This window comes from Phyllostomus discolor, chromosome 5 (assembly GCF_004126475.2).
Source record: "Phyllostomus discolor isolate MPI-MPIP mPhyDis1 chromosome 5, mPhyDis1.pri.v3, whole genome shotgun sequence".
NCBI lineage: Eukaryota > Metazoa > Chordata > Mammalia > Chiroptera > Phyllostomidae > Phyllostomus > Phyllostomus discolor.
In genome coordinates this window covers 138,365,174-138,379,570 of record NC_040907.2, presented here as the reverse complement: position 1 = coordinate 138,379,570, position 14,397 = coordinate 138,365,174, and the positions used below count along the sequence as shown (strand labels likewise).

Genomic DNA, 14,397 nt, shown 5'->3' with positions numbered 1-14,397 from the left:
TCAGTTCCAGCTATTTGGAACTGGTGGCCATCCTTTATTTGGAAGTCAGTTTACATGAAAAGCAATATAATTTACTCATTTTTATATGAGCAACTTGAATCGCAGGTGATACATAACAGTGGGGCCATAAACAACAGTCTAATACAAAAACTGCTTAGCTTGAAGAAAGAAGCTAAAGAGCCAATATATTTTAAGGTCATAAGTATACTGCAACTCAGGCACATTTCAATTTTCTGGGTAAAATCCAGTAGTCATAATTTAAACATCTCTTAAAACAGCTTCTCTTCTAGCTGCTTTTTTTTTGCAATTCTCAATTTTAATATATTCAAGTTGTATAATATTCTCTATGATGATAAACAAAATGTAAAGACATGTCATTTGACATGGTGCTTACATGAATCCCCTTCATTTTCAGAAGCCAGAAAATTCACTGAACTAGGCTAGAGATGTAATACATGACTCAAGAAACAATTACAATAGAAAAAATAATCAAAGTTTACTCTTTAACACATAGTAGAAAATCTATAGAATAAAACACTCAGACTACTACAATAGTGTCGCAACCAGTCCTTCTTTCTTCCCTCATCTATTCTCTTCATGATAAAATAATCTTACAAACAGGTGTATTGGGTCATGGCTCACTTCAGCTTCAAACCCTTTAATTGCTTCCCTTACATGAGCTAATCCTAACCCATTACCTTGGCTATAAAGTTCCTGGTTTACCTTGGCATTGTCTACCTCTTCAGCCATTTTGTGACTCTTTCCACATTGCACTATTAACTCCATGTTCTTTTTTCTTTCTTACCTCAAGTTTTTGTTCACATTTCTTCCCATGCTTGAAATAAAATGTGTTTTCTCACTTCTTTGCCCTCTTGAGTATATGAACTTTTCCTTTCAGGGCTTAGCTTAAATATGCTTTAAGAGAGTGTAACACTCATATATTTTAAATTTCCTATTTGTATCTGCTATCATATTAACAGCTTCTAATTATTCCACATATTTCGTATAAGTCAACCTCCCCCACCAGCATGTTAATAGATGAAAAGCAGGAAACATACCTCTTTGTTCACTGGTACATCCCTAATATGTGACCACCACATAACAGTTCCCCAACAAATATCTGACATTGTTTGATTCACTTGGGAGTATTTTTTAATATAGATGGTACATAGCCCATTTAGGAGTATTTTTGAATATACATTAAGCACATAAGGAAGGTGAAGTTGAATATATTTGATCACCTAAAAAAATAAAGCTATTGTAATTATTTTTTCTTACATACATTATCATAGTTAATTTTAATCTGTTTGTAAACCAGCCCAGGTTAGCATCATATTTAGGTATTTTGAGTTGAATTGGTAAAATTATTAATACAGAAAATGCATTAGTTTTTATCCATGTGTCCTTTAAATTTGTTCCTGTAAACCCTTCCCCTCTTCCCCTGAAATTTCCCTGAAATTCCTGCCCCTCTCCCCTCTGAACACTGTCAGACTGTTCTCTATTTCAGTGTCTTTGGTTATATAGAAATATTTAAAAAAGAAAGGAAAATGCATCAGGTTCTATTTTCATATAAAGAAAATGAAAACATACATGTGCAGCCATATATACCCACATGTGTACACACTTGTTACATCTGTTCTTCACAGCACATATTGGAAAGTTGGAAATTAACCAATGAACCCGAAATGGGTAGATTTCATTAAATAAAGCCAGGGGTTTGTGATCTGTGCACTAGTAGGTTGCAGAAGTATTACTCCATAGTGTCTTATAAATTTGGCTTCCAGATAAGGTGGCTTTAGGAGATCATTAGCACACCATTGAATAAAAATCAGTTCTGTTAGGTTTCGCAGTTCTGTTACCTTCCTCTGTAATATAAAATTCAGTAATCCATGTTGAAGTCTAAAATTTTCTGATGGGACGGCTTCTCTTGAATTTTTTCTATCCGAAGAAAGGAAGAATGTCAAAGAGACTCTCAATCCATCAGCTTGATAATAAGGAGTATGGATAAAGAAGGGAGCTTTATAGCTCTGCTTAGAAAGCAGTTCCTATGTAGTCGTAACAATTAAACCTTGAGTGTTTTCAGTATAGCGGTCGTATCTTATTTATGTCTCTATCCTTCCTGCCTATCACAGAGGTTGGCATATACAAGTGCTCACAAATATTTACTGAAGGCATTTAACCAAATAAATGAGAGTCAATCCAGTATTCTTAAAAATTTCTAAAAATTATAACACTTTCATTTTATTAGAATGTTCATGAAATAGAGCTTCCTGGTAAATTTTGGAGATTGAGTAGATTTTGGAAGATAAATTATTAGTCCACCTTGTAAATTATAGTATAAAGAAGGGAGGCTTAGTAGAAGTGTGTTCTCAATTATCATTTAGAATTCTCTCTTCTCTGTAGCATAAGGATGCTAGAGCACACATAAAATCCAGGTTCTAGCCCACACTCCCTGGGAGCCCATTAAATGAGCTATGTGGACTAAATGTCTGCTGGTTTGTTCCAACAATAGAAAAGTTATGATTCTACAACATTCTTTCCTATATTTGAGAATGCTCAGATTTTAATATTTATGTACTCAATATATTAGGTGACATTTGATGATAAACTGATGAATCATTCAACTCTAGTTAAGCAGGTTTCTGCATGGCTGCAAAGGGATCTGATTTTTACACACATAAGTCAAGGGAGCAACACTCTCCTAAATGAGGTTCTAAAATGGGGACTGTGAATGTCATCTTCTGTGAGTCACTATTATGGTAAAGGTTTGTATTAATTGTATTTTCATATTACTCCAGGGCAAACTGCAGACAGGAGATTATTGTAAATAAGCAATTAGTGTAAAAACCAATTCTTGCCGTATCAAAAACAAAATCAAAGAAAGCTATTAATTTTGCTTTGCCAGCTAGCTATTTAACTCATGCATCCTGGTGATTTTCTGTTATAGTTAAAGCTAAAAAGTGCGATGTGAATCAAATGTAAAAAGGGTGCCTTTCATAAAAATAAGAAAAAACATTTGTTTAAAAAAAGGAAGGAAAATTTTTCATGCTACAAGATCATAAAACCTTAAAAAATGTGAGCAGGTTGGAATCCATCTATAAGTATGAAAGTAATGAGACAAGTTCTCATTGAGTGGATGGTATCCCACATGATTGTAGGTACTGTATAACAGGTATAGACAACCATGTCTTGATTTTTAAAAAGTAAAATGAGAGTTCCCATGGTATTTCATTGTGATTCTTTATAATGGATTCAGACTGTTCTACTAAATGTAGAGTAGAAATAGTTCGAAGTTTTATAGTGGGACCCTTCTGCTATGCTGTACCCTATACTTTTTAAAAATTATTATTGAATTTGTTGGGATGATATTGGTTAATAAAATTATATAGGTTTCAGGGGTACGGTTCTATAACACATCACCTGTATTTGTACTGTGTGTTTACCACCCCAGGTCAAGTCTCCTTCCATCATCATTTATCTCCCTTTACCCTTTCCAACTTCCCGCCCCCATTTATCTCTGATAATCATCATACTGTTGTCTGTGAGGGTTTTTTCTCTAATTCCTTCACCTTTTTATGCAGCCCTCCTACCTCCTTCCTTCTGAGAGCTGTTAGTCTGTTCTCTGTATCTGAGTCTGTTTCTATTTTCTTTTTTAATTTATTTTGTTCATTAGATACCACATATAAGTGAAATCATGTGGTATTTATCTTTTTTCTGACTGGCTTATTTCACTTAGTATAATGCTGTCCAGTTCTATCCATGCTGTTGCAAAGGGAGAGATTTCCTTTTTTAAGGCCACATAGTATTCCACAGTGTTAATGTACGGCATTTCTATCCACTCATCTACAGATGGGCACTTGGGCTCCTTCAAAATCTTGGCTGTTGTAAATAGTGCTGCAATAAACACAGGAGTATATATATATATATATATATATATATATATATATATCGACTTAGTGTTTTGAGTTCCTTTGGATATATTCCCAAAAGTGAAATTTGTGGGTCATGTTTTATTTAATACAGAACTACAGTCCAAATCTAAGAACTAGATTTCTTAAATTTATTATCACTATAATAGAAAAGATGGAATTATACCTGGGCTCACAATAAGGAAAGGAAAATTTAAAATAATACAAAAAATGAAATAATTCAACAGATATTTATTGAATACTGACTACTGGCAGGGGTTCCATCAGAGAACAAAAGTGATAAAATTCCTGCCTTCATAGAACTTAATCGCAAGCCATTAAAGTCATTAGTTTTGAATACCATGAAAACAGCTCATTTCTACTACAGAAGAGGGGTTCCCTCTTTCCTGCAGCTCTGGGTTGACAGGCTAGATAGGTGGGGCCCTAACAACAGAGAAGAGCCTTAGTCTTTTCTTAGCAATCCAAAATTCCAATTCAATGGCTGCTTAGAAAACTATTTTAAAGTGAAACTGTGTACAATGGACATCTTAATAGATGCTTTTGTCAAAAGGCTTCCCCTTAGGGTGGCAGAACAGATGTTTAAAACGGAGCAGTGAGAATACAAGTTTCCGTTTTTCTGAAGTTGACCCGTGGCTCTCTGGCATGGGCAACAATTAGTCTTTGAGTTAATAGGTACATGGGAATTTCTGAATCGTTCTGACTAAATTGTAAATGGGTTTTTATTCATGTTTTTAGGTTATATTCTACATGTAGGTTTATAACAATGTATATTCTGTAATATAATGTTATATGGTACTATTGTGTTTATATAGGAAAGTGAAAGGGCATCATAAATTTAATGGACCTCGATAAATTTGTTGGAGCAATTGATTATGTTGAAAATATGTCATGTAATTTAATTTGATTAATAAAAAATATGCACACCCATAAAATACACTACATGTGTTCTATGGAGAGAGGAATGACTTTCAATGTGGCAGGTAAACATGTAAGGGAGCAGGGAGCAGGGAATCAGAATCAGTTGCAGAAATGTTCTCACAATGTATGTGTATAATTGGTAAGTACCCATTGCCTAAATATCTGGTGTCCCCGCAGAAGTAATGTCAAGTATTGTGCTGAGTACACAGTGCATGGTCATCTAGTTATCCTTAAAGTATTTTCCTAAATTAGGAACATCATCTTACTTTTAGAGAAAACAGTGGCTTATTTAATTTAAACCATCAAACTAATGACATACAACCAGTTCATGACAGATACAGGTTTGAACCCAGGTCTATTTATTTCCAAATTCTACGTTTTTAACTACCTGTTATTATATAGGAATCAATATTTTGGTATTATACCAGAGAGCATATCAATGCCCATGCTCAAATGGAGAAACCCCTCTTTCTAGAGGGTTACGTATTATAATTGCCTTTCCTTGTATACACTGTTTTCTGATATCCACCTAATTCAGTGACCGTGGAGGGAGAGAAAACATCACACTGGTGGGGAAGAAGAGGAGATGCCTGAGATAAAGACAGAGTTCTGAAATGCTGCCAGCCCTTATCACAATGAGATAAAGTTTCAAGGCACTGGTTCATGGGTTACTAGAGTTTGTAGCATTTTCTTCTTCTTTTTTTTTAAAAAGTAAATTTATTAAGGTGACATTGGTTAATAAAACTATCTAGGTTTCAAGCATACAATGGCATTTTTTTTAAAAAGTAGAACAAAAAGTTATTATGTTTGTATGAAACAATAAAATATAATTTTAATTTTTTTCATTTATAATCACAGCAGATATAGTATGCTATCTATTGAAAGACCAGAAAAAAATTACTAGTCTAAATTTTAGAAAAACCATGCATCTTGTTAACATATACACGTGCATACATAGTTATTTGTCAAATACATAAATTCTTCCTCTAATAATAGAGAGTACTATCTATAATATATAAATTTATACCTGATTTTCTAAAGACAGCTTTGCTATAACTAGGAGTTGCTATTTTTCTTTGACTATATTGTAAAACTATTCTATTTTTGGAGAATTTCAAGAATTTTGTAAATTTTTTAACAAACTCAAATGTATAAAATGAAATCATCAAGATAAAGGTGAAATTCATTAGATATTATTTAAAAAGCTATTATAGTAATTCGAGTTGTATAGAAGAAAAGATCTTATTGAAAAATATTTCAAAAATGTGATAGGCCAAGGTTACATAGTTAATTAGTAGTCCTAACCTGTGCTATATCACCTGTCTCCTTTCCCCTAGGTTGGTCCTTCTATCTCCTGGGTGCAACTGCAACACATCGTTTATGTGTCTTGCTGTTATTTCTCAACCTCCTCCATCATAAGTCCCCATATTTGCATATCTTGTCAGTGATTTTTGCTTGTAATTACATTGATTTGTGCTATGGTAAAGAAGCTAGATTTCCACACTCTATACTTACTTCTCAGTAGTAATAAACTCTGCAATATTTCTACAGAAATACCAAATAATTCTAATTAACAGGAGTCACACAGATGTTAGATCTAAAAATGTTCCATTTTCTATAAATTTAAAATCACTTAAGAGGAAGGAGATTACATACAGAAATGTGTGCAACTATAAATTAATAACACTGGGACAGATGATTAATAAAACCTCAAAACTAATTACCAAATATAACATGTACTCTCAAACTCATTGGGGTTACTTATTGAGAAAAAGACTGATAACCTTAATATAATATTGTAAATTTAGAATTATATAGAAATGATTTTCAGAATACTGTAAATGGCACAAATGTTAATGCATAAATTAAACTTCTAGAATTGCCAGATTCTAGGCCTTAACATTTTCTGCTAGGGCATGCTGTATTTTAATATTAATTGCAGAATAATAAGATCATTCATTAAACTCTTATTGCTTCTTATTAACCCTTTAAAAAAATCTAACCTCTATGAACTCTCTACCATCTTTCTTGAGCCCTCTTATAGGTTGAGCCTATATCTGTTGGGGGATCTACAGAACAGAGGCAGATGCTATAAATGGACTAAGAGGATACTTTGAAGTCAGGTACCAGGACAACAATCCCCTTTTCTAACTTTTGGCACTTTTTGGGAAACAAAAGTTAAGTCTCAGTTTCCTTTTCTCTTATATAGGGACAAAATAAAATTTTATAATGTTATTTTAAAATTGAAAATAAAAAAGTATATGCATTAAATTTCTTAGCACAGTGCCTGTAACCTATTTAATGTTCAATAAATTACTGGACATTGTCTTCTACTGTTCTGATTATTATTCATATAATTATAGTTCCCACACTGAGATTTCCCCCAAGAACTAGACTCAAACATATAAATCCCTATGAGTTCTTTATATATTTTGGATACTGACACCTTGTTGGAGCTGTTGTTTGCAAATATATTCTCCTGTTCAGTTGGAGGTTTCTTTTACTGTACAGAAGCTTTTTAGTTTGAAACAATCCCACTCATTTATTTTCACCTTTACTTCCCTTGCCTTTGAGGTCAAATTCATAAAATTCTCTCTAAGATCAAGGTCTGTAAGTTCAGTACCTATGTTTTCCCCTATGTAATATATTGCTTCACATCTTATATTTAGGTATTTGTTCTATTTTTGAGTGAATATTTGTATGTGGGAGCAAACTGTAGTCTAGTTTCATTTTTTTGCATGTGGCTTTCCAATTTTCCCAGCACCATTTCTGAAGAGGTTTTCTTTTCCCGAAGGTATGTTTTTGGCTCCTTTGTTGAACATTATTTGCCCATACACATGCAGGTTTGTTTCTGGGCTCTCCATCCTGTTCCATTTGTCTGTGTGTTTATTTTTCTGCTAATAACATGCTAACCAATGACACTCCAATAAATTTAATTTCTTGAAAATTACCAAAAATACAAAAACACAACATATATCAACAAATCCCACTAGCTTCTATGTCTCAACATTTCTAAACAGAATTGATCTTCTATATTCATAGAAACTGGCCCTTCCTCAAAACTGGCAGGGTTTTGCTCATGGTACTGATGCTTATAATCATACTCAGCAAGATCTTAAGTATTGACTCTGCTGTTTACAACTTGTTGAGAACCTAGGCAGATGGCAGGGGGAGGGGACTAAGACTTAATATCATCATCTGTAAAAGAGGAATAATTTTAAGATTCGCCTCATAGAGCTGTTGTGATTAAATATATTAATATATGTAACGCACTTAGCTTTACTAGCCACACAGCAACGATTCAGAAATGTTAGCAAATATTGTTGTATCATTCTATTATTTACACTGTATATTATTCTTTCCCCACTTATCCCATTCCATTCACCAAATCCTCTGTGTTCTCCCTCAGACTGTTCTGTTCTACAGACTCAGCCCTATTCACAAGAAAAGCCCATGGTGATGTAGATTTGAAAAGATTGTTTTGGTATTAGATAACCTAATTTTTAAATAAGGCTTTGTAAGAGAAATTTGTCACAGTGATTTTACATTTTAGTTTAGTTCTGTTTTCCCTTTAACCACAAATGTGTTTCCTGTATCAAAAAATTAAGAAGTTTGTAAGGGGTTTTGTTTGTTCTGTTTTATTTTTGCTTATTTTTTTTTGAGAGAGAGAGACAGACAGACAGACAGACAGACAGACAGACATTGATTTGTTGTTTCATTTATTTATGTATTCTTTGGTTGATTCTTGTATGTGCCTTGACCTGGGATGGAAGCCACAACCTTGGAGTATCAGACAGGTGCTCTAACCAATTGAGCTGCCCTACTGAGGCTGTAAAGTTCTAAAAGCACTTTTTTTCCCCTATAGAGTTTTCTTTCTTATGTAAATTAAAACCTTACCCTCAATTATTTTAACAGCTCCAGGATATAGGAGAGAGACTCAGCAGTGTTTGCTTCTCCACTCTGCTTAAAATGATTTTTTATCAATGGGGCTTTTATCAATAATGTACTTTTTGAAAGTTTTTAATAATTTCAGCTTCTCATAATTAAGTTCTCAAAATTAATAAATGAAGTGCTTCTACATGAAAAGAAGAACAGGCTGTTTGGACATACTTCTCTCTCCCATAATTGCCCAGGAATGGTTGTTAAACTGTAGTAATGCAAAGCACAGTTTAAAAGGAGAAAAAAAAGAGAATAAACAATTCTCAGGTGGTAATAGCAGAAGGAGTAAGCAAAGACATGAGGGGGGCTATGAACCCCTTTATACTTGGGTGAATGCCCAGGAGCGGGTGCCCTGTACCCTAGAAGGAACTGGAGAGATGACTCCTGGAGTATAACAAGCAAGGTCACTAGAATCAGGCATGAGAATTCTAAAATCTGTTTCTTCTGGTAAAATAAGATTGGGGTGGGGATTTGGCTCATTAGCTATGGGCAATAGTAAGAAAAAATTGTCATCTATACAGTCTTGAGTGAAAAATCAGAAGCATTAACCTTAACATATACAGATCCAGTAGTCTCATACTGAGAACATACAATAACAATGAGACAATGATATTTGAATTCTGTTGACACTAACAGACCAAAATAAAAAAAAAAAAAACGTGTGCTGGAATATTTTTATAATTAACTCATTCCTTTATCATAGGAAAAAAATTGCCCCTTGAAGAAAAGCAAGTTCACAATTAAAACTCACATGACTCATATGAGGGGGTGGCGGCATGGATTAACATCATTGAGCTCAAACTGCAGAAGAAATAACATCCTAGTATTGGGAAATAATAAGATAGATAATATAAAATGGATAAAAATATGTAAGATAATTAAATAAATAAAAGAAGAATGTATAAATGACAATGAATATATAACTCATTTTTTAAAACAGAAAAATTAGATTAAAACAAAGAATGCTAAAAAATCTGAAAACAGTGATAAAAATTGAAATCTCAATGTATATGTCAAAGAGCAGATTAGACAAGAGTGAAGAGGAAAAAAAGCAAACTGGGAGATAAAATTGAGGAAATAACTCAGAATTCAATGCAGAAAATGTAGAAAATATGAAAAAAGAGTAACAGCAAAGAAAGGGCAAAAATAGAAGTCCCAAATTATGTTAATAAAAAATAAAAAAATAGAAAACGGAGGATAAGAATAACAAATATTTTAAAGCATAATATCTGATAAAGTTGCTTAAGTAAATCTATCAGTTTCCAGACAGTGAGTTCTGATGAAGAGAAATACAAACAAAATCTGCAACTAGGTGAACATTTTGGTGAAACTTCAGAATGAAAATATTGAAAAAAAACTTCAAGAAAGTTATCATCTTCAAATTGGATATACATAAGAGGAGAAGAAAGATTCCCCTTGACAAACCATTACTTTATCATTACTGTCACATGGGCTTTGGGGGGCATTTCTTATTTTCATCATGGCCTGACAATTTTTAAGTAGAGAATTAATCTGTAGTAGTTAGGAGTCTTTATGTGCACATGCATTTGTGAAAAGAATCACTATTACTCTCTAGAGTGGTACAAATTTAGTGCCGACATCAAAAGATTGCCAAAGGTAAAGTTCTAAGAAAAATAAGCAGTTCAAAGTAAATAGTCTCAATGGACCCAAGGATCACTAGTATAGTGAGACCCAGAATTGGGGAAAAAAATTTTAAAAATCAGACCTCAATGGATTCCAGATATTGGAATTATAAAACATGTAATTTAAAGAAACAATGTTCCATACTCTATATCTATCTATATCTATATCTATATCTATATATCTATCTATATCTCAATAATATGAACAGAAAGCTACTTCAAAGGAGCACCATTTCTCAAAATTTCCAGAATAAAAATTACAATAAAGCTAAATTCAGTATATAGTTTAAAATACCAGGTTTTAATGAAAGGAATACTTAATTAACTGGAGAAAAAATTTAAAGATATTATTCAGAATGCAACACAAAGGGAAAAAAAGATACAACATATGACAGAGAACTTTAAATGCCTCACCATTAAAATAAGTAAACCTAATATGGTTTTCATCGAGATCTAGAAAAATATACTATATAAACTGGAAAAGATAAATTATGAAAAGGTAATGGAAAAGAAATGCCAGAAGTATTGAAAAACACCCATATAAAAATACAGAATTTCTTAGGTTTAGTATCTAGTTAATTTGAGGCTTTCATACATGATTCTAGTTTCTTCAGATTGCCACAGGGCTGAAAACAAGGCTTGTTTGCTCAAGAAACAATATTTGCCCCACATTTGACATTATTATGAAAGGTAACCCTGATGAAACCTGAAATACATACAAAGCCAATTTAACAATGAAAGAAGCGTTGTTAGTAAAACTACCATTATGAGGTATATTTGATAAGGCATTTAGATCAGTGGCAGTGGTAATTCAGGGTTTTTTAGAAACATATTTTCCTAAAAAATTAGATGTTCTTTTTCATTGCCTTCTATAGTTTTTAGACGCAAGTCCATTAAAATGTATAAGATCTATAGGGTTGTCAAGTCCTAATACATTATTTGCAAATTAGAACTGTTAATTTAAACCCAAATTAAGCAATTCTGTGTATTTTACATGACAGGTTTACAATTGTTCACTGAGAATAATCACACAGGCTCTTTATAAAAATTATCCAAGTGTGACTCATCATATTATTATAGTGTTCATGTCAAAGGAACACCAGAAAAACTTAGATTTTTGTTCCCAATGTCAAAAGATTCTATATTATAAATCAAAATAAGAAAAGAACATTGATTTTCCCACATACAAAAATCTAAGTGCACACTGTCAGCTTTTAGTCTAGCCTAAGCGTTAACTCTGAACTCTCAACAACACTACCCAGACTCAGGAAATTTTGAAGAATGAAGCATCTATCTCTATTGTCCTATTCAATGTCATGTACTATAATGATTCCTGATATTTTGTCCATCATACTTAGTATTTCATAAGATACTCTCTTCTCTAAAGACAATGATACCAACAACAAGAAATAATTTCTCATTCATCTCTTAATTTTCCCCATAGATATTTTTAGGATTTCCCTTCCCAGAAATAATGCAAATTGGTGTCACCATTTGAATAGTGTATGTTCTACCCCAAACAACTATGGAACTCAGAATTGTAATTTGAGGTATTTCTTACTGATATTTTTAAGATATATATTTATAATTATAGATGACATGAGCTATGCACAAGACCATTATTACTGCAACCAGCCTTTATATATAATTAAGATCAACTTTTATTCTCTCAGAATCTTTATTAACATAGTCAATGTTTCAGAGTTCACTATATTTTTTAGTTTGGGAATAATAAATATAATTTTTTAAAAGAAGGAAAGTAAGATGTATCTATCCAAGAACTTACATACTTTCCACTAAGTGTCTCTTAAAAACCTAAAGCAGAGCTTTGAGAATCCTTTAGAAAGTTTACACAGAGTGGTTGGAGGGAAGCATTCATAAATGTATAGCTCTGTGCACAAGGATGTCCTTTGATATAAAACACAGTCACACAGTTTGCATTGTGGAAACTAGCAGGGTAGCTAGCTCTCCAGAAAGAAATTGAGGCAGTTTCCCTACCACGCTTCTGCTGTTCACATAAGATCTGAAAGAGTAACCTCGTCAAGAACAAGGTAACCTCTTGATGAATATCTTGAAACTTTTGATTTGAAAGTTTGAAAAGCAATACCGAGAGGCTATGGGATTCAAGAGATGGTAAAATGAATGCCTAATACTATAGTCAACACTTGGCACAGTGGGATTGACACATCTACTCCAAAGTATTTCATGATAAAACTAGGGAAATGCAAGAAAAGGAAAGAGACAATGACTTGCAAAAAACAAAAACAAAAACAAAAAACCCCACCACCATGAGCACTCAAAACATAGGAGGTTTACACCAAAACTGACTCTCATTTACAGTCACTACAAGAGAACTTAACTTTTAAATGCAAGAATAAATAAAATAAAAACCCACAATATTTCTTTTTCAACATGATTGTCAAGTATTGGTGGAGAACAATATTCTTTACATAGTATTTAGGATATTTAATCTTTTATTCTCACCCAAGTTTTAATAATAAGGGTAGCAAAAATTGGTGGATATATATATATATATATATATATATATATATATATCTTTATTCCATAATTAAATAGGACATTTTTGTTGTTCATTAATATTTTCTAGTTCTTACATATTATGGCAAATAAGGGATAGTTGATACTATTTAAGATTCAAGCCAAAAGCCAAATATCAAAGAAAACTACTTGATTCAAGTGAGAACTAAAAGAAGTACCATTCACTAAATACGGGGAATTTGTGCTTCAATAACAAAACAATTATAATAGATTAAAGGAGATAAAGTCCATGACTTCAAATTGATAATAAAATACATTGTAATGTCCACATATAAAGAATGCTTACTTTTTCAAATTGAATTCAAAAAGAATTAGGAAATCAATCACAAAAATGAAATAAAGAACAAAGCATATTCTGTGTTGTCTGTATCAAATGTACTTTGATATAATAGTTAATAAGGGGAAATAATTTCTTGAAAAAATATATTATCACTAATAAAACGAAATAAGATAAGATTATCTCCAATTTTAATATATAATAAAATAAAGGGCCAAACTATAACATAATAACATGGAACTTCATAATGGGTATATTATATGGATAGCAAAGAAACCCAATTAGTTTTAACATCATGATGAAAGGGACAACCAAGAATCCGTGTGACCCCCAATGCAAGTAGCCAATACCACAGAAGAAAGATTCATGCAAACAAAAAACCAACAACTCTGAATCAGAACAATACCTTTAGGGCAGAAAATTCCTGTGGTGGTCACAGAATTTAACAACAAAAACTGATTAAAACCAGAACTGACTCAATCCAAGATGGAGAAAAATTGACCACAAAGGCCCTAAAGCTCATCATATCCTTATTAAAATAAAAACCAATAACTCAAGCACATGGAGGACAAAGGGGGGCCAACCTCGTGACACTTTTGGAACAAATCATATTAGGAACAAGTCCACCTTCCCAACTAGAAGACAAAAGACGGAGACAAAATTTGGCACCACAAAATTCAGGCACAACCAACCTTTGGGAATACACAAAAATCCCAAGAACTGACTGCCTGGCACCCAACTCATTCACAAGTTCACCCGCATCCTCTGGGACGTGTACTTTTGCTTTTTTAAAAAAGGTGGACTGTGAGACTTGCAACCGCTGGAGCAGTGGGGGAGCTCACATCCTGATCCTGCCGCCAGGAACCCGAATCCTGGGCTCTTTCTCTCTACCTAAATAAAACTTGTTTTTGCTTTCACTCACACTTGATCTTGAATTCTTTCCTACACAAAGTCAAGAACCTGCAGGTCACAGAGTGCTAGGGTCCCCATTTTTGGTCCACCTCTGGTGACAAAATGACCAAGTTCTGTTTGTTTGCTTTTGCTTTGTATTACAAATAAATTTCCAAGAAAACAAAAAAGGAGGGCATATATTAAATGGCAAGGAAAGATAACCACGTAAAATATGTGGACT

The 14,397-nt window shown here is 32.9% G+C and overlaps 1 long non-coding RNA gene across 1 annotated transcript; it reads left to right on the top strand.

Annotated features, from left to right (window-relative positions):
* The first annotated feature begins 316 nt into the window (after positions 1-316).
* Positions 317-13,245, top strand: LOC118500843. Its single transcript, XR_004903429.1, has 3 exons — positions 317-329; positions 3,814-3,820; positions 12,103-13,245. It is a non-coding gene; the product is annotated as an uncharacterized LOC118500843 (long non-coding RNA).
* Positions 13,246-14,397: the final 1,152 nt, after the last annotated feature.